Here is a 21113-nt window from a genome sequence, read left to right as displayed (position 1 = left end):
GTGGGGAGCAATTCTGTCTCTGTGGTATCTGGAATCTAAGATGATCTTTTGACCTCTCTCACTCTCATAACCCTGTAGCTGGAGTTTTCTTGTGTCTACCCAGCTCCTGCAGCCACTCAGACCCAAATAAACACACAGAGACCTATATTACTTATAAACTGTATGGCTGTGGCAGGCTTCTTGCTATCTAGTTTTTTTTAATCTTAAATTAACCCATTTTTATTCATCTATAAGTTGCCACGTGGCTTGTGGCTTACCAGTACTTTTACATCTTGCTTCCTCTGTGCCTGGCTGGCGACTCCTGACTCAGCCTTTCTGTTCCCACAATTTTCCTCTCTGCTTATCCCGCCTATACTATACTTCCTGCCTGGCTACTGGCCAATCAGGATTTTATTTATCAACCAAGTCAGAGCAACACACATTCACAGCATACAGAGTGATAGCCACAGCATAACCCTTAAAGACACTCCAGTATAATCCTATGCAGTAAAATTGGTTATGTTACAATTACCCTGTACACTCATGATGGGATGTAAGTGGGGGAGCTCTGCATCCTCTTCTTACCGTCCGTGACTTCATTTTCTGGCTCCAGAGGGCCGTTCACAGGGTTGCAACTTCTCTGTCTCCCCAGCTACTCCCAGTGTCACTGTTAACTCTTACTCTCTTGCTTTCTTGAATTCTCCTTTAGCCTTCTTGGACCCCTCTCTGCTGAGACTTCCTGAGGCAGCCAAGGGCACTGCAGAACATGAGGGAATAGCGTTTGGACCAGTTTGATGAAAATACTAGAAAATAGCGGGGGATTGTGCTAGAATAATAGGCTGGGGTCTGCAGTGTGGTTGCCATCGAACAACAACAATACAAGGACCGTGACTACCCAGACTCTCTGGGGTTGCAAGAAGCAGGAAGGGAAGATTAGCTCGAAGCCCCGTGGAACAGCTCAGCAGTGACTTCTGTCTCCATTATGCTGGCCACAAAGCGTCACTGTTTTCCTATTAGCACTGCCACTTAGGTGGCATTTACTTGGTATTGTGACCCTTTTCACTGCTCTTACTGGAAGTACTTAGTCACAAGTTCTCCAAGGGGAAGGACACTTCTGATGTCAGTACCATTTTGGAGGCTAGAACAAATTGTTTTCTTACTTGCATGAAAATTACCAGGCTGACATCGTACAGGCTAAAAATGTTCACAGAGCAGAGCTTCTAAAAATAGATCCAAAATACCAAATTCTGTTGAGTGGGACTTCACAAAAGCCACCAGATATCTGCATATGGTTGTCTATGGAAAATGTGGCCTGTTAAAAAGTACTTCGAGGCCCACAAAGAAAGATTTTTCAAAGGAGGTTCAAGACAAACCAAACAACAAAACTTACAAATAAGCACTCAATTGCCTCACCAATGGACCGAATGATAATGATTTCCTAAGGGCAATGTGTCTCTTTGAAGGACAATCTAGAACACTCGTCAGTTATTGTGAACATTTGCCCTCATCGTGTGTCAAGGGACAGTTTACTGAAAGGGGATTTGTTTTTATCTTTTCAGTTGGTTAATAAAGTATTTGCTATGTTGAGACTCCAGTATATCTGGCAGATAAACAATTTTTAATGTAGTAAACATCTGGAAAAAATGTGGTTTTGTTACTTGAACTTCTGTCTTGTTAACATGTCACTGGAGTGGCTACTATGTTACTAATGTGTTTATTATCTGCATAATTAATATATGGAGGATGTATACCTGGTTTGGGTTTATACTTGCAGAAAAAAGGGCAAATATGAGGTTTTATTTTTTATTATATTTATTTATTTTATTATTATAATTTGTGTGTGTATATGTGTGTGCGTGTACATGGGCACACCCGCACGTGCTTGCAAGCATGCCACAGCATGCATGTGGAGCTCAGAGGACAACTCGTAGAAGTTAGTTCTCTCATTCTACCTTGTGGGTCTCAGGGATTGGATTCGGGCTGTCAGGCTTGGAGATAGGCATGTTACCTGATGAACCATCTCATTGGTTCCTAAACATGAAGGGTTTTTATTTGAATGTTTCAAAATAAAGAAGTACTGGTCAAGAAATGAACCTATTTCTAAGAATGCTGACATACTTATAGAAAGCTGTTTTTTAAGAGTATCTGAGTCAAAATGGCTGGTCAGATTCTCTTTCCCACTCTGCTACAGCTGACTGGAGTTGTTCCCCAGTCCTGGTGTGCTGGGATTATCCTAGTGGGCAGCCAGCATGGCATGGTGGACCTTCTGCAGACTGTGTCAACTGTGGCATGCCCACCTAAACCTTTTTCCCTCCCTTGAAAAGAGCAGGCAGCTTCAGTTCTGAGCTAGACTTAAAGGCAGAAATGTAAACAAGAGCTACCTGGAAAGGTGAATATGGCTGAATGTATTGTAGTTATTTGAAGCAGATTTGCAGAATAAATGAAAGGTAATGGGCTGGGGCCCTGCAGACCCAGCTCTCCGTGCCTTCCTGCCTTCTCTCTCACCTTGGGAGTTGTAGTTCTTCTTTACTGTGTGTGTGTGTGTGTGTGTGTGTGTGTGTGTGTGTGTGTGTGTGTGTAAGTGCACGTGACTGTGTGCATGCAGTGGTGCTTGTGTGGAGGTCAAAAGAGACCTTTGGTGAGTCGGCTGTCACTTTCTTTTTTTTTTTTAATATATATATTTTATTTTACAATACCATTCAGTTCTACATATCTCAGCTGTTACTTTCTGCCATGATGGGTTGGGGCCTTTCTTATGTCGGTATCTCTTGCTCCTGAGCATCAAGCTGGGCCTCCTGTCCCCACCTCCCAGCCTGAGGTAGGAATTCTAATATTACCGATGGCTGCCCTTGCTTCTGGCTTTTCACATGGGCCCTGGAGATCAAACTCAGGTCATCACACTTTGCTTGGCAAGTGCTTTTATTCAGTGAGCCATATTCCTGGCCCTATATATTATTTCCTGGTGCCAGGGATCAAACCCAAGACTTCCCCCATGCTAGGCAAGCACTTCCAGTCTTTATTATTATTATTATTGTTGTTGTTGTTGTTGTTGTTTTAAAGAACAGCAATTCCTCTATGAGCAGTTACACTATTCACCAAAATCTTTTTCCTTACTGTACAAATGGAATCAGATTTAATTTTGAGCTAGATTTAAAGGCAGAAAAATAAACCAGGAGATTTATCTGTAATCAACAATATAATCCAAAACGATGCCTATTGTGGACGAATTTCTAAGCAGTCTTACTAAATTAAAAAAAAAAAAAAAAACGGTGCCAAATATAGGGGTGAAAGCCTTAGAGAAAGATCAGGGAAATAGTGAGAGCCACAAACCAACCTTACCTCACCAGCTCTCAGCTTCCAATGTGCCACAACTTCCTGTCTACCCAGGCTTTTATTGCCTTGCTGTTCTGTCCTCTCATTGGCTCTTAGCCCAGCTACCTCACTTCCTTGTCACTGCCTGTCTGTACAGACCTCCAGGTCTCTGTGGTTGGTATTGGGATTAAAGGCGTTGGCTCTATTCCCTAGTATGGTATCGAACACACAGAGGACCTACCTGTCAAATGATTGGATTAAGGGTGTGTGCTACCACTGCTTGACTTTTGAGTTTACTTAAAATGGCTTGCTATTTCCTCTCATCTCCAGGCAAACTTTATTTATTAACATACAAATAAAATATCACCACATTTCAGCACAAATGAAATATCACCACAGCCTATTAGTAATATGCTTGGACTATTAATGTCCCTTTTTATAAGGAAATTTCCTTAAGAATAAACTGATGGATGCCTGGCATGGTGGCACAATCCTTTAATCCCAGCACTCAAGAGGTTGGGATAAATGGAGTGTGATCTCTGAGTTTGAGGCCACCCTGGTCTACAGAGCAAGTTCCAGAAGAGCCAGGGCTACACAGAGAAACTCTGTCTTGGGGGAAAAAATAGAATATGCTGCTGGAAGCCCTAGAGATGGCCTAGCAGTAAAGAGTGCTTGCTACTTTCTAAGAGGAACCAAGTCAGGTTCCCATCAGAGACCTCTGACCTCTTGAGGTACCCACATTCACATGCATAGACTCACACATAGATAGACACACACACACACACACACACACACACACACACACACACACACACGGAGAATTAAAATAACAAAACTAGGGCTGCAGAGTCGGCTTAGTGATTAAGAGTACTTATTGCTCTTGCAGAGGACCCCAATTCAATTCCCAGCACCCACATGGCATCTCATAACTGTCTATAGCTCTAGTCACAGGGAACTCAAAGACCTCTTTTGACCTTTGAGGGCACCAGGCATGCATATGGTACAGGGACATGCATGCAAAACATACACATAAAATAATAAAATGAATAAATCTAAAAATGATTATAAATCTTAAAAGAGGAATATGCTGATGTATATCATCATGAACATGTCACAATAAAATCCAATTATTCTGTATAATAAGAACAAAGAGGGCTGGAGAGATGGCTCAGAAGTTAAGAGCACTGACTGCTCTTCCAGAGGTCCTGAGTTCAATTCCCAGCAACCACATGGTGGCTCACAACCATCCGTAATGAGATCTGGTGCCCTCTTCTGACCTGTAGTCATACATGCTGCATACAAAATAAATAAATGAATCTTAAAAAAAAAAAAAAAAAAAGAACAAAGAGAAGGGGCAGGTATATCATGATGTCACTAGAAAAACTGAGTTATGGTGGATACAACCAAAAAGATACCCTGGCTGTTTCAGAACTCACTATGTAGACCAGACTGGCCTTGAACTTGCATAGATCCATTGTCTCTGCCTATGAGCGCTGGCATTCACAACTACACCTGGCTGTTACCTCCTTTTTTTTTTTTTTCCCTTCTGACATCCTGCCTCCTCCCCGCAAATCCTTCCACTGCCAAACTTAACAATTTTTTCCCCCTTAACTCCTGGCATCTCCATTCTTCTTTGGGAGACTGTCAGGTTGTTTTTGTTCGGAAGAATGCTTCTGTAAGCGGTTGAGACCATGAGGTCTTAGATGTCAACTGATGAAAAGCTTCCGAGAGGGACTCAAAACTGCTGACCTTGGGAATTTGCTCTAGAGGAGAGAAATTCTTGGCCACCCCGAGAGAATGTTGAGAAGGCAGAGGAGAGAAAAGGACGTGTCAACAGAGAGAGCAAAGCCTAGGGGACATGACAGAGCGCCACAAGAAACCACTGCTCAAAGCCGGGCGTGGTGGCGCACGCCTTTAATCCCAGCACTCGGGAGGCAGAGCCGGGCGGATCTCTGTGAGTTCGAGGCCAGCCTGGACTACCAAGTGAGTCCCAGGAAAGGCGCAAAGCTACACAGGGAAACCCTGTCTCGAAAAACCAAAAAAAAAAAAAAAGAAACCACTGCTCACGAAAGGGCTCTGCAGATGAGAGCGTGCAAAACATGGTCACCCCTCAGTCACCAGGGCTAGCTTGAGGCCCCTTCCCCAGGGGACCGTAATCTTGGAGTGCTCAGGTCCCTTATATAAAAACAGCAAAGCGGACGAGGGATGTAGTTCAGTTGTATTGAATGTGCTAAGCATGCAAGGGGCCCTGCGTTCAATCCCCAACACTAAATAAATGAATAACATAGAATAGTACAGCATATGCATATAACCTAACATACATTTCCAGTTTATTGTTTAATATCTGGAATAATATAAATGTTATACAAATAGTTATTTGTGTTGTGTAAGAGATAATAGGAAGAAAAGGAGAGAAAATGTCATAAGCCTAGGCTGGCCTCCCACTTGGAAAGTCAACGACGATCCTCCCCAGTGCTGGGATGACAGGGTCATACGTGCCGGGCGGTGGTGGCACACGCCTTTAATCCCAGCACTCGGGAGGCAGAGCCAGGCGGATCTCTGTGAGTTCGAGGCCAGCCTGGGCTACCAAGTGAGCTCCAGGAAAGGCGCAAAGCTACGCAGAGAAACCCTGTCTCGAAAAACAAAAAAACAAAAACAAAGACAGGGTCATACGTTTATGCAGCGCTGGGATCGATCCCAGTGCCTTTTCCATTCTAGGTGAGCCCTTTCCTGGCTGTTTGAGTCAGTTAAATCAGTGGGTGTCTAACTTACAGATAGAGAGGTCAGTTGTATGTCGGACACTGCTTTGAGCTGTTGGGAAGGCAGGACCTGGTGGGACAAGCTCTCTTCCACTCCTAGCTCTCCTGGGAAATCCACCCAACTGGTTCTGTGCCTGTGAGTCTGTTAGTTTTCCGTGAGGTGGGAGAGCCTGAGAAGTGAGTCTTGAGGGTGAAAGTGTGAGGCTGGAGGCAAAGGTAAACACTGAATCCTCCATTTTGTGCTGGTGGTTTCTAGATTCTTCCAGCAGGCTTTTTGGACTTGTTTACCCTATTAACGCCGAGTTTCTGATTCTCAAGGGACCAGGTGTCTCCAGCTGGCACCCAGCAATTTATGGGAAGGAATGTTTGCTTCTTTGAGGTTGCCAGATAAAACACAGGGTGCCCAGTGAGGTCTGAATCTTAGATAAACAGAGGGAGCTTTAGTGGATAAAAACATCCTAAATATTACATTGGGTATATTTGTGTTGTAATGAGTTCTCTCGTAAGAGCTTCTACAGATGCCCAAGGCAGCTGCCTGGCTCCATTTGGGCCTCGTTCCCAGAAAACAATATAACTCCCCACCAGGATCTAGCCACACTGCAGGGCCTATAGGAATGCATCTCTGTTTTTTTCTCCTCCCTCTTCTACCTCCCTTTTATCTTTCTCTAGCAGTGATCCCCTCCCCCATCCTGTAAGCTGATTATATGAATTTAACTTCTTTCCAGGGCAGGTAACAGTCCCATGACCCTCAGAGGAGTTGTGTGGAATGTCAGTGAGTCGGTATCGGTAAGTCATTGAGAATAGTCCTGGGAGGGGCCAGAAGATGGCTCAGACAGTAGAGGCACCTGCCGCTGTGTCGATGACCTAGAGGACCCGAGTTTGATCCTCCGAATCCACATGGTTGAACAGGAGGACTGCAAATTCATGCATGTTGTCCCATGCACTGTGGCACGCATGTGCACGCGTGTACAAAATAAGTGAGTCATAAAAGAACAGTACCTAGTGTCGGTGAAATAATAATATCAAAGTCACAAGTACAGTGCAGGGTTGAGGGTCTAGATGTCTTTGGAAGGGTTTGACCCCTGTAGCCACCACTTCTGTCACTAGCGCATGATCTCGTGTGTGTGTGTGTGTGTGTGTGTGTGTGTGTGTGTGTGTGTCTGTGTGTCTGTGCATGCGTGCACGAGTGCACAGGCACGCTCGCATGAGTGCATTCTTCGAAAACTTTGCACACTATGTTTTGATCCTGTCCACACACCCCTCCCCCCATCTCCCCCAGATCCAGCCTCCTTGGTGACCTTGAACACTGCAAATCTGACCCTTGATTGAAAGCTTTCAACGGCATTCGACCACTCTGAGTAAGATCTGCTTGACACCGAATGTGTTTCTTTTACCCATTTCCAGCGCTTCTCTGCTTGCCCGTCTTCCCTTCATGTTGAATTTTCCAGGAACACAGGCCTTCTGGGGCCACCAAGGTGCCACAGGTAGGAGACTTCCCACCTAAGATGTTTTCACCATGTCAATGTAGTCTCAGTTTTCACTCTGTGTCAAAGACACTTCCTCAGACAGGTTGTTCCTGACCTCCTGGACTAGATTACACTTCGAGTTTAGGCTTATTTTTCTCCTCCATAGCCATTTATTGTGTGTATAGTTAGATATTTGTCTGACCATTGTTCTGTAAGCTCCACGAGGACAGGGCTCATGTTTATCTTGTTAGGCATGATAGATAGTCTGAGATCTACAGTCACCCCTGACCATAGTAAGTACTTGTCTTGGTCACTGTTCTATTGCTGTGAAGAGACACCATGACCAGGGAATTCTTATAAAAGAAAACATTTAATTGGGACTGGCTTACAGTTTCAGAGGTTTAGTCCATTGTCATCATGTTAGGGAATGTGACAGCATGCAGGCAGACATGGTGCTGGAGAAGGAGCTGAGAGTTCTGGATCCATAGGTAGCAGGAAGAGAAAGACACTAGGCCTGGTTTGTGGTTTCAAAACCTCCAAACCCACCCCCAGTGACTCACTTCCTCCCACAAAGCCTCACCAACTCCTAATCCACACCTCCTAATCCTTCTCAAGTAGCGCCACTCCCTGAGGACAAAACCTTCAAATATAAGAGCCTATGGGGGCCATTCTTATTCAGACCATCACAGCACTTACACAAAATAAGCAAAACAAAAGTCTGAAAAGAAATTTACTTTTGTTTTAGAGTATGTACATGTGCATATGGGTGTGTGTTTGTGGGGATGTACACATGAGTGCAGCTTATGGAACCCAGAAGAAGATGTTGGATCTTTGGAGCTAGAGTGACACACAGTTGTGAGACTCCCAGGATGGGTGCTGGGAAGTGAACCTGGGTCCTCTGGAAGGGCAGGAAGGGCTTGTAACTGCTGAGGCTTCATTTCAGTCCCCAGAGTGGTTAATTTTGTTAGGTTTGTCTGTTTTGAGGCAGGTTTCCTGTAGCATGGGTCTGACCTTGAGCTTGTTATGTGGCCAACAATGATTTCGAACCCTGGACTTTCTGTCTCCACATCCCGAGTACTGGAAAATCCTATTTTTTTTTTTTTTAATGAACTAGTTAAATGAAGGACAGCCCAGTCTAGTTCGTGGGCCCAATCTAATCCATCACCTGAGTTTGTAAGGATGGTATGCTAAGAATAAGAATGGTTTTAACATATTGTAATTGCTGGGGGGGGGAATCAAAAGAATAATAATATTCTATGGCATAAAAATGAAATTTCATATGAAAATTTCATCTTAGTTGAAATGTCATTTTAGTATGGATTTTTTTTTATTGTAACTAAACCCTGCATTCCAGTCTACTGGGTTGTTTTTGGCCCCTTCTGTGCCCAGCCGCAGAGTGTAGCTGCCACAGAGTCTGTGCGGCCTCCAACATGTTTACGCTCCGATCTTACACGGAACACTGTCCGTCCCTGTGCGGGACAAAGCGTTGGGATCTCTGGGCAGCCTGTGCTCGGCCTCTTGCAGGTGGCTTCGCTCAGTTGTCAACGGTTGGCTTCTGCGGCTGAAACAAGTGTTCTTTTTATTTTTGCCTAGTTGGTAGGCTTGATTAAAGAGCGTTTCCTTTGTCCTTTGTGTCTCTTCTTCTCTATCAGCAGACAGTTCCCACCACCACCACATGCACACACAAAGGAGGTCAGTGTTTTGGCCATCTAACTATCTACACCCCCGCCTCCCCAGCATATTTCCCCGTTCTTTGAATAATCCATGAAATCTAGTCAAAATAAAAAGTTGACAGGTGGCAGCAATAACTTCAAGTAAGTGCCTGTCTTTCCTTATCGACTCTCCTTTAATTAATACACTGGGATCAGATTGGATATTGCTTTTGAATATTGCTTCCGGCCCTCTTGACAGTGTTCTGTCTCAGGTGCAAATTCACACCTAGCAGGATGTTTGAAAATACCCCTTGCAGTCTTGCAAGACTTGAAGCTGGTTTCAAAGTGAGAACTAATAACCCGTCAATGTAGTGTCAAAGGAGGCAGGTGTGGCACACACAACTTCAGGGGTTGAAGGGAGGAGGGTAGCAAGTTCAAGACCAACTCATCAGGAAACCAAAAGTGTGGTTGGGTGGTCCGGGAATGCGAGCCGGGGGCATGAACACGTGAGGTTGGAAGTTCGGTCCTCAGTCCCGCCTGCCAAAAAGAAAAAACAAATCAACAACCACAAAGACTAGCCACAGGAAAACACATCATTTAGTCTTTCAAGTAACTTAATTTTAAAAACACAAAACTTACCGACGGCGTGTGCGTTGGGGTGCTGGGTTCAGCGGTGCTTTCACGGCAGGGTAGACCAAAGGGGCTGGACTGGGCTCGCGTGTCCTTTCTATGGGACTGCTTGCTTCTCCAAGTTAAATGTTATGTCAGTTTTCCATCTCAGATATTCAGCGAGAAAGCTAATAAGGAGTCTGTGGTTTATTTCTTCTTTCTAGTAACATATCACAGTGGCTTTCTTTAGAATGTAATTCCCTCTGTGATGAAAAAAAATAAAGTCACAGAATATTAATAACCAGCAGTAAAATACTTTGGCTAAAGTTGCGATATCATTGGTAAAGGCATCTCAGATAATAGATGTGTTTGGGTGTGCTGGTTTTTTTTTGTTTGTTTGTTTGTTGTTTTTTTTTTTTTTTCCCCCGAAACAGAGTTTCTCTGTGTTGCCCTGGGCTGTCCTGGAACTCTGTAGTCCAGGCTGGCCTCAAGCTCAGAGATCTGTCTGCCTCTCCCTCAATTGCTGGGATTAAAGGCCTGCCCCACCACCTTGCTGGGGCAATAGATGTGTTTTTGTTTGTTTGGCTGGCTGGTTTTGTTTCAGGTATTGTCTCTTGTAGCCCAGGCTGACCCTGGAACTTACCAGGTAGCCAAGATAATCTTGAATGCCTCATCTCTCGCCTCCACTATCAGAGTACTGGGATTATATGTGTATGACTTTGGAAAGGACACTAAAATACAAAATTTATAAATGATCTTTAGAAAATATAGGAGGGCTGGAGAGATGGATCAGCAGTTAAGAACACTGGCTGTTCTACCAGAGGTTCAATTCCCAGCACCCACATGGCAGCTCACAACTGTCCATAACTCCAGTTCCAGGGGATCTGACACCTTCACACCAATTCACATAAAATAAATTTAAGTAAATTATAAAAAATGAAAATATAGGAGCTGAAGTAGGACAAAATAAATATTATTTTGGTAATTGAAGATGGTCTTCATTTATATTAATCATGTATACTCTATGGAATAAAAAAACCAATCACTTAAGCCAGGTTAGAATATAATGTTTCCAGACTTTGCCACTGTGTTGGAAGTTTTCCTTACAGGGTGGTTAAGCTAGCCCAGCATGAAGAACTTATATCTGGTTGCTTTGTGCTATTGCAAAATGGCTTGTATTTGTATCGCCCAAACATGGCTCAGTGTGGTTTGTATTATTATACATGCCTTGTCATACCCTGTCACATAGGATAGACAGACATTGGGCTATTAATCTAAGTTATTAAAAGTTCAAGAGAAATACACATGCCATATGGGTAAGATGTTATTTAAGCTTCATTTGTGTGTGTGTGTGTGTATGTGTATGTGTGTGTGTGTGTGTGTGTACAGGTGTGTGCGGTTATGTGCATATACATATGTGGAGATCAGAGGATGGCAGCTTTGGGGAGTTCTCTCCTTCTCCCATGCTACGGCAGAGTCCTTCTTACTTTGCTGAATCCTGCATATTCCTGCAAGCTTCCAGGCAGTCCATGTTTCTGCCTCCCAGCTCACTTGAGTAATGCCGGGATTACGGGTTTGTGCCACCACATCATGTTTTTGTTTTGTTTGTTTGTTGTTGTTGTAGACCAGGCTGGCCTCGAACTCACAGAAATCTGCCTGCCTCTGCCTCTCGAGTGCTGGGATTAAAGGCGTGCGCCACCACCACCTGGCTGTTTTTTGTTTTTTTTTTAACATAAGTTCTAGGGTTGTCAGGTTTTGATGGCAGCAACTTCTACCCACTGAGCCATCTTGCTGGCTCTAAAAATATTTTAAAAAGAGAACTGAAATATCGTTTTCCTCCTCGACAAACAACAGAAAAATCCCCTAAGGATGGAAAAGTGCTTTTTAAGAGCATCAAGGCTTCCCAAGAGAAGAGAAGGAACTCTATGCAGCATGGTAGATGCAAAAGGAATTCAGGAGTTGCCTGCAAAAGCCTCTAGAGCAGGGGCTGGAGAGATGGCTCAGCGGTTAAGAGCACTGGCTGCGCCTGCAGAGGACCCAGGTTCAATTCCCAGCACCCAGATGGCAGTGTACAACCATCTGTAACTCCAGTTTCGTGGGTCCAAGGGGTGTCTTCTGACCTCTAGCTCCTACAGAAACACACACACACACACACACACACACACACACACAAAATAAAAAAGTTTCAGAAGAAATACTAATTTTTCTCATAGATTCTTACAGGAAGCAAACAAGGTAATTGTGAATATTTATTTACAATAGGACAAAAAATTATGTTTTTTCCTCTGTATGAATATTACGTAGATCAATAATTTTTCTTCTATCATTTCAAATAATTTTTCCTCCTCAATGTTATGGGGGAAAATGCTGAAACTATAGTAATTTCCAAACCACCTTTTGAGATAGGTCAACATGGCCATGGGAATGGCTCAGGTATCCGAGTGCTTTTTGTGCTGGGCATGGTAGCTCACACCTTTAATTCCCAGCACTCAGCAGGCAGAAGCTGGTGGATCTCTGAGTTTGAGAATAGTATGGTCTTCACAGTGAGTTCTAGGTCAGCCAGTGCCTCAAAGCGAGACCCTCTCTTAAAAAAAAATAAAAAGAAGGTTTTTCTGTGTGTGCTAGCATGAGGTCCTGAGTTAGGATAGTTAACATCCATGTGAAAACACAGGTGTACACTTGTAATCCTAGCACCCAGGAGGATCCCTGGGGCTCACTGGCCAGCCAGTCTAGCTAAATCAGGAAGTTCTGGGTTCAGTGAGAGACTTTGTTTCAAAAATGAGGCAGAGAGAGATAAGAGGAAAAATCACATCCAACTTTGGCTTCTAACCTTCACATGCACACACATTGACCTATGTGCAGGTACATGAACTTGTACACATATGTACAGTGCACATAGGCACAAAAACAGGTAAACAGGAGCCTCAGGTCAGGTAATAAGTGCAAAGGGTATTCTAGATTCACCCAGAAATCCCTGAAAGTTCTTCACAGTATTAAAATATCAAAACTCACTGACTCTGAGGTAACCAACTTCCTTAATTTTTGCTCTTAAGTTAATTCTTAACTTTCCTATTGCCAGGCCTGGTAGCATAAGCCTTTAACCCAGCAGAGGCAGGCAGATCTCTGAGTTTGAGGCCACCCTGGTCTACAGAGCAAGTTCCAGGACAGACAGGGCTACTTAGAGAAACTCGGACTTGAAAACCCTTCAAATAAGCAAACAAAAAGGTTCTTATGTGAAATAATGAGAACGGGACAGACATTTTACATGTATTTGTTGGTTATACTTTTAGTTTGCAAAACAAAGAGCTGATAGCTGTCAGTTCCCTAATATTTTTGGATATTTTACAAGTGTATGAAATAAAAGTATGTGGGAACAAGTGACCTACACTAGTTGATAAGGGAGACCTACAAATTGAGCATGGTGGTGTATTTCTGTAGTCCTGGCTACTTAGCAAGCTGAGGCAGGAGGATCACTTAATCTCAAGAGTTTGAGGATAGCCTGGGTAACACATTGAGGCCCAATCTCTCTACGAAAGACAGATTTACAACAAAATCGTATGAAGTCGCAATGCTCTTAGAATGGTATGCAGGCCGAGAAGGTATTTCACTTGTGGGCTGACTTCTCTCGCTCATCATTTCAATTCGCTGTGCGTTCCCCGGAAGCCTTCAGCTAGGCCAGACACTGTGTTGGAGGGCGTGGAGGTGAAAGGCACGCGTGTGACCTTGCTCTTTCCAAGCAAACATGGATAGTGCAACAGACAGAAAAGAAATGTCTAGCTTCCGTCTTCAGTGTGAAGCCTGTCATCAGAATAGTACCTGCTTGGCCAGAAAGAAGCACAAAGAATAAACCAAGGAGGGGATGCCCCCAGGGCGGGCCTCATGAGGAAAGCGAGCACCCACACTGGGGCCATCCGCTTGAGGGATGGCCAGGAGAGTCCTTCCGGGAGGACCCAAGGGAAGGTGAGACTCACAAAGGGCACCATATGGCCACAGGCACTGAGGCCTGACTGTCACATGAGGAGTGACCGGGGAAGAAACTGGAGAGGTGGCCCGGAGTCAGGTTGTGAAGGGACCTCTTTGTTCTGTCCAGGTGCTTAGGTGATACTCAGTATGTGCCTGAAGAAATCCCTACAGTATTGTAAGTAGGACAGAGCCGAGGATGCTTCTACAAAGTCCAGTCCTGCCCTTTTTCTGTCTCAGCTGGTGAAGCTAGACGGAGCTGTTTTTAAAACTGATGAGTGTCGTGTTTCAACGATGCTCTCAATGGATGTCAGCTATTCTACAGGGAGACATGTTTAAATATGGAAGGTGGAGGACTTGGGCCTTTTCTGAGAAACTGAGGAAATGTTCCTAGAAGTTTTGTTCTTGTGTTGTTTTCAAAACATGTATTTTAATTGTAAACTTAAAGATAACTACACTTATTTTTCAGCTAAGCTGTGTTTATATTAGGATGACCTAAGGTGACTGGTACATTTCTGTCTCTTCATACATACATCACTTTTTTTTTTTTTTTTTTTAGCTATTCTGAAGTATTCAATTGTTGTTGTTGGTTTTTTATTTATTTTATTTTAATTTTTTTTATTTTGTGGCAACTGTATCTATCCAGTTGTGCTACTGAACATTAAAAATCACTCTTCCTAGGCAGGTATGGTGGCGCATGCCCGTAATCCCAGCGCTTGGATGTGGGGAGTTCAAGGTAATCTTCAGCCATATAGAGAGCTCGAAACCAACCTCCACGCCATGTGTGTGGACTGAAATGTGAATCAGCCTGGTGGACAAATGCAGAAGATTTATAAAACAGAAGAATGATGTGAAAGGTGGTAAACTTAGCAGTCAGCTAAATAAGAGGAAGAGAGCCTGGGAGTGACTGCAGACAGCCCTCTGAGGTCATGAACCCCTGCGCTGGCACAGACAACCACAGGAAGCTGGACCTTATAGAGCAGGTGCTTTAGACGGAACTGAAGATGTCACCTAAATGGAGACAAAAGCTGCAGGTGTACACACACTTGAAATACCAGGTGCCTTTATCTCCAGAATATTACATTAGAATTGTCTTATGGGCTAGTGGACTGCTAGCAACCATCTTACAATAGTCCAGGGGACTATCAGAAACCATCTCATTATAGTCCAATGGACTACTAGAAACCGGAAGTAGTCTCAAAGCTTGAGGATGCTTAAGAGCTGGGAGCAGGCTGGAGAGATGGCTCAGTGGTTAAGAGCACTGGCTGCTCTTCCAGAGGACCTGAGTTCAATTCCCAGCAACCACATGATGGCTCTCAACCATCTGTAATGGGATCCGGTGTGCAGGCATACATGCAGGCAGAACACTGTATACATTAAAAAAAAAAAAAAAAAGCTGGGAGCATAACTAAGAAGCAGGATGTGCGCTTAACATGTGCAGAGCCCTGAATTCCATCCCAGCACTGAAAAACAAAAGAAAAGAAAAACCCAACACAAAACCAAAAGCGAAGTTTACGAATAATAAATGAAGATCCAGAAAAAGAATATGTACACATACATGGAAGAATACATATACACACAGTTGACTACCCCCACGTACATGTGTACACATGTGTACAGTTGACTACAACTTCAGGTTCCTTAGCTTCATTCAGATTTAGTTAGCATTGGCTGGAAAATATTGGTGGGTAGGGGGTAGGGGGAGCATTTAAATTATTGCTGGCATGTACTATATAATAAATCCCACCATGGTTGTGTCCGTAACTGAACATGTACAGATATTTTTTTGTCATCATTCACTCAGCGATTCAGTAGAATAAGGATTATCATAACACTAACATTGTATAAGAAGCACTCCAGAGATTATTTACAGTATGTGAGAGGATGTCACATGCTACAATGGTATGTGATTTTTATGAGTTGGGGTATCCGTGGGGTCCTGGAAGCAGTTCCCTTGCAGATACGGAACGGAGGACTAGGTCAGACAGAGAGTTAGTTAAAGGTATTTGTTAGGCACTTGCATTTGCCTTATAAACCAGCTAACTTCCTGTCTTGTCTTGGCTTGTGACGATAGTGAGGGCTGAAACTTCAGCTCAGCGGTAGAGGGTTTGTTTACCTTGCGTGCGTAAGTCCCTAAATTCAACCCCCACTACTGCAAACATCGACCAACTCAAATCCACCCGCAAACCCCCCTCTTACCGCTTCTTGCTATGAATGGCTCTCCCTCCTGAGCTCGGGGGGGGGGGGGCTTTTCTGTCAACAGTCTACGCTCTTTTTCCCTCTTTCTGTGCGGGGACCGACTGGCTTCTAGGGTGCCGCGGAGTACCGCCACTTTCCCGGCACTGCTGGATCCCACTGGGGGGGGCGGGGGGGGGATCGCGGCACCTGTACGGATGCCCTGACTTCCAGAGTATCTCAAAGACCATCGCAAAGAGCGAGAGAACACCGAACCGTTCCTTAACGTTTCCGGGCGGGGCCCAAAGTCATAACCACACTCAGTTTTTCCGGAAATAATTCTTTGCTTCTTGCATCTGGGGTGGGAAGCTGGTGCTACGCTAACGCAGACTCCGAGGCGGTCGCAGGGAGCAGGGGTCTGCCACAAGGACGTCTTTTCATAACAGACTTCTCCCTCTTCTTTTGGGTAGACGTGCTTTTCCCTGAAGGTGTCTCTGTCCTTCAAGCAGTAGCCTTCTGGTGTCCGCATTTGTAGCAAGAGGGACTCTGAGAATATCACCAGAGAGGACCATCTGTTTAATCTTTCCAAAAATTAACGTAGCTCCCGCGCAAACGCCAGTACGACACACAGGACGTGACCTATACGGAACTTCTATCGGGAAGGACTTAAACGCTTTTCTGAATGTCCGATTGCAAGACAAACGAGGGAACCTCAAGGTTTGCAGACACCTTCATAAACTCTTCCGGGTGCTCAAAGCCGGAGATTCAAGGATCTGAGCAGAGTGAACAGGGAGTGCGAACTTGGTTAATTGTCTGGAGCCAGTACTAGGATTTCAGGTGTTCTCACTCCATTTAGGAGACAGCAGGATTGGGTTCTCAGGATCCCACAGCTAGTGCGATGTGCTCCTCATGTGGAGATCTTTGCATTCTTCCCGTCTCCCTTTCCCGCTTCCCGCCGCATATGCTGTTTGTGCTCGACCCCCTACCAACATTTAAAAGGGAAAGGTGCTTAGAGGAAGCCAAAGTAGGGGAAGACTTTACGGCTGTCTTTCTCTCCGCCGTCCAAGGAGAGCGATAATAGGTAAGGGGCGTGCAGACTCGCCCTGCCTCGCCCAATCAGGTACACAGGAAGATGTCTTTCTACCAATAAAAATAAAGTTCGCTTTCCGGAGGCGGGAGGGTGAGCCTTGACTGCCAGTTCTCCAAAGCAACGTTGGAGGCGAGGACAGAGAGTGATTAGAGGTAGGTCCAACCCGGGGAAGGGGGCGGGGCGAAGGTGGGGAAACTCTGAGCGGCGGGGGGGCCGGCCAGTGGAGGGCGAGGACCACTGTTCCTGGTGTAGTGTCCCTCGCCAATCAGGAAGGCGAGGGGGTGGGCGGGGCAGGGAAGGGGTGGGCAGAGCTCGCAGCACCGCCGGGCGCCCGTCGGGCTCTGGGAGAGACAGAAATCCGGTTAAAATCAGAGTCGGAGGGAGGTTTAACCACGGATCGGTCCCGATCGGATTATTCCTTAAAGGGGACGCGCCATTGTCAAAGAGAACGAAGCCTGGGGCCCGAGGGCGGGGACCGGCGACGCTGGAGGAGCGAGGCAGCTGCACGGGACTGGGGACCTGGTAGGTGCTGCCTGGGGAAAGGCGCTTCATTTCACTTTCTCTTCCAGCGCCGGGGCAGGCGCCGGGATGCCGGCCGACCGTCGGCCGTGGGATCCGGGATCCCCGGCCCTGGCCCGGCTGCCCTTCTTGCTGCGAGCCGCAAGGGAGGCGGACTGAGGTGGGCGGCTGCGGCGCCGGCTGGGGAGGCTCCTAACGGACGCGGGCGCGGCGCAGAGCCAGGGTCAACCGAAAGCCCGTCGGAGCTGCGGCGGACCCGTGGGGAGCACCGCGCGCCTCGCTCTGCTGCGCGCCTCCTTCCCGGCCCGTGCCCGGCTCTGCCCGCGCGCCCGGCCGCCCTGGGCGCGCGCCGCCGTCTCCACGCGCGCTCCTCTCTTCCCGCGCGCCCGGCTGCCCGGAGCGCGCGCCCCTGCGCTTCTCCGTGCGCCGGCTCCGTTCGCACGCCGCGGCTTCACCGAGGCCCGGGAACCGCCGGGCGGGGAAGCGGGCGGCGGGGAGCTGGCGGCAGGCGCTGCCGCAGCGTCGTGCACCCGACCCGGGTTGAGCGCGCCGGCAGGGCGGCCTCGGGAGGAAAGGCGGCGGGCCCGCGCAGCGCGCCGAGGTTGCCGGCTCGGCCGGGCATTGTCCGCGGTCCTTGGCGGCGTCTCTCCGCCCAGTGCCCGCGGTGCTGGGAGGGGTGCGGACCCGGGCACAGAGCCCGCTCCGCCCGAAGCGACGGCGCACCCCCAGACCCGCGCCTTCCGGAGCCCGGGTCGGCCCGGCGGACTGCACAGCCACCGCCCGCGGCCGGGCCTGCGCAGCCCGGGCCCCCTGTTCGCAGGCACCCGGCGAAGGCTGCTCTCGGGGCCGAGCTCTGCCGTGCAACTTTTCTTTGCCTTTTGATGGGAGTTGTTGCTTCCCGGCGGCAGGTTCTCCGGGCCCGGCCGAGCCTCGTTTTCTTGCGTCTGGAGAGGCCGATTTCTAGGACGACCTGGGGCCTGAATGCTGTCGGTCTTTCCTACCGTTCCAGCTTTGTTCCTCGCTACCTACAGTCGCTTTTCTTGTGGACTTTCGAGGATATGGGACCACTAAGTCCCAGGCTGTGGTTTTAAAAGAGGGGGCGAACTGGCTGAGGGGCAAGCGCTCTAGACAGAGCTAAATTTGCCTTAACCTTTGAACTAGGGAAAGCATTACCTAGACTTTATGCCAGAAGCTCTTTTGGGAGGGTAGAGGGAAAATTCAGCAAGACAGGTTGCCAGGATGTGTGTGTTGGAAAACATTGGAAAACAAAACAAAACAAAACAAAAAACCGAACAACTTCTGATGGAAATAAAAGTTGGCTCTATAAACTGCTGTTCTGCCTAGCAGGTGCCTTCCTTCCATAAAGTTGATCTCTCCTACTGAATGCAGGCATTGTAACGAGGAGCAGGCAGGCAGGCACTCTTTCTATTGGCAAACCAAATACGAGGTCTTTGCACTGAACATTATCCTGGCGTGGAACTTGTCAATACTTGCAGCAGAAATCATAGCTAGAAACAACACATCCCTTGTTAGAGTCCTTATTTAGAAAAGAATGTTTTCATAAGCCTTCATTTTGACAGTTTCTTGAGCAATGCTTTGTAGAGTACTTGGAGGCAGCAAGTTGCAACCTTATAAAGGAAGTAGCATCCGGCGTGTTATTCTTTGGTCTTATTTTTGTTACTTATTATTAGAAGTGGCCTCCCGTCCCGGTTGCCTTAAGCTCTGTTACAGTATTTTGCAAGACACTTTGCAGGAGTGAATTTGGTGGAAACACCTGGCCTAGTTTTTTTCTCCAAGGAAATGCAGATTTTAAAATTTGTTTATCCCTAAGTTACTGTCTAATAACTATTGAATGAATTTTGAAAGTTCCCCGTCTCAACAGTAATAAAACCAGAAATTATATTTGGGGAACAAGTCTAACTTCAGACGTTGATACTTGAGAGAGAATGCTCTGTTACAGAGGTTAGGAAATGAAATAAAAAATTTTTACCTTCATTTTGATAATATCTGTCATTGTTCCACTTATTATTTTACATCTGCGCTAACACTATCAGGCAGGTACCTGGGCATAATCTTCCTTGAAGTAAGTGTTTAAAACAAATTTAAAATTTCCCATTTTTATTTATTTAGTGGCATAGTTAGACAATAGACTTTTTTTTTCTTTCTTTTTTTAAAGAACACAAAAAATGTTCAGGAAGAATTATCTTTGAAAGGCCTGTGCTTTATGACCTGGACATGTGTTTTTCTGTGTTTCCTGGGTACTGCATACATATTTCTAAAATAATTTTGAGTCTTAGACTGTGCTTAGAGATTCTCGGGAGAGCTGGGATTGTCCACTAGCTGCAATGTTTCTCGGCAGATCCAGTGTGTAACTGCATACCCGGTAGATGCACTGTTGCAGGTCTTTCTGACGGAAAAAGATACTGTCTTGCAAAGGCTGTTGAAGATACTTTTTCCTCCAGCTGACACTGGCAATGGAAATGTTCCTCCTCCTGCTTATCTTCATACCCGATGAGCTTGGTAAGGACAGTAGCAATTCCTGCAGTAGGGAGTGAGCCCTGGGCCACTGACCCAAACCCCCCCCACCTTTCTTTCCTTGTCCCCACTGGGGGAAAAATGTTTCTGAACAAGATTATACCAATGAACAAGAAGTGGTTTGTTGTCGGACAAAACTGTCTTAGACTCAATATTCTTTGTTGGTGCATACAATTGTGATTTCATTTTATAGTACCTGTTGGACAGATATCTTCTTCTGATGGCATTCACTTATCACAACTCTCTGAACTAGGTAGGCTTGATCTGCTGTCAGTGTCTGCCATGTACCTACATGTTTAAGGATGGGGAAATAAAGTAGAAACAGATGACAGTCTTGTTCAGAAACTTAGTGGAGAAAGTCAAAACTGCTCTCTATGGGAGACACGGGGGTGTGTCAGAGCAGAACCATGTCCAGAGTAACAGCGACCCAGGCATCATGGGTAAAGAAGTGGAAGAAACCCAGATGATGTGGGAAAGTTCCTGCAACTCGAGCAGGTTTCATTGTGTGCATGAAAGCATTTTACATAGAATGTTTTTGGATGTGGATTGGGTATGTATGTTACTGTTTAGCTATAAATAGCTGAAGTACTTGGGGCGGGGGTTGTCAGAGCTTGAGCTGTGAATTCAGCTGTTACCCTGCAGGGTGGCCAAGGCCCATCCACCCCAGGCCCAGCACATCACCTTGCCTTCAAGTCTACCCCCTGTCCCCTTGATCAGACGTGATTTCCCTTTCCTTCTGGGCCTGTCAAGTGCTCTTACAGAGCAAGCCTTGTTCTTGTCTGTTAGTTCAGTGTGGGCGTCTGTATATTCCATCATTAGACTGTGGAGAGGTTGGTCGGCAGAAGTTGGAGCTGGAACATGTTTGCAGCTGCCCGAAGTACCTGGACAGTTCTATTAGCCCACCAATATTCTATAAACCAAGAACTATAAAGAGTACTTGCTTATATTTGGAGGAAAGTATTGATGTGAGTTTAAAGGAAATACTTTTCCTTATCACTAAAGTTTCACATGCTCATTGATAAGAAAGAAATGTCTTAAGAAATTCTTAATACTTTAA

The 21113-nt window shown here is 45.9% G+C and overlaps 1 protein-coding gene and 1 long non-coding RNA gene across 7 annotated transcripts in view; one reads left to right on the top strand and one right to left on the bottom strand.

Annotated features, from left to right (window-relative positions):
- Positions 1-8620: 8620 nt before the first annotated feature.
- LOC143267621 (uncharacterized) lies at positions 8621-17301 on the bottom strand. Its single transcript, XR_013042948.1, has 3 exons — positions 15937-17301; positions 9808-10040; positions 8621-9705 (listed from the first exon to the last, which is right to left on the bottom strand). It is a non-coding gene; the product is annotated as an uncharacterized LOC143267621 (long non-coding RNA).
- Positions 17302-17381: 80 nt separating this feature from the next.
- Positions 17382-21113, top strand: part of Fryl (FRY like transcription coactivator) — a 248956-nt gene continuing 245224 nt past the window's right edge. For 5 of the 6 annotated variants that reach the window (XM_076546439.1, XM_076546438.1, XM_076546437.1 and 2 more), the window contains exon 1: positions 17382-17524. The gene's annotated coding sequence lies outside the window, so the exon portion shown is untranslated. The remainder of the gene's footprint in view (positions 17525-21113) is intronic. The other variant, XM_076546435.1, reaches the window with a different exon arrangement.

This window comes from Peromyscus maniculatus, chromosome 10, assembly GCF_049852395.1.
Source record: "Peromyscus maniculatus bairdii isolate BWxNUB_F1_BW_parent chromosome 10, HU_Pman_BW_mat_3.1, whole genome shotgun sequence".
Lineage (NCBI taxonomy): Eukaryota > Metazoa > Chordata > Mammalia > Rodentia > Cricetidae > Peromyscus > Peromyscus maniculatus.
Note: the sequence above shows the minus strand (reverse complement) of the source record. Positions and strands in the feature narration are given on the sequence as shown.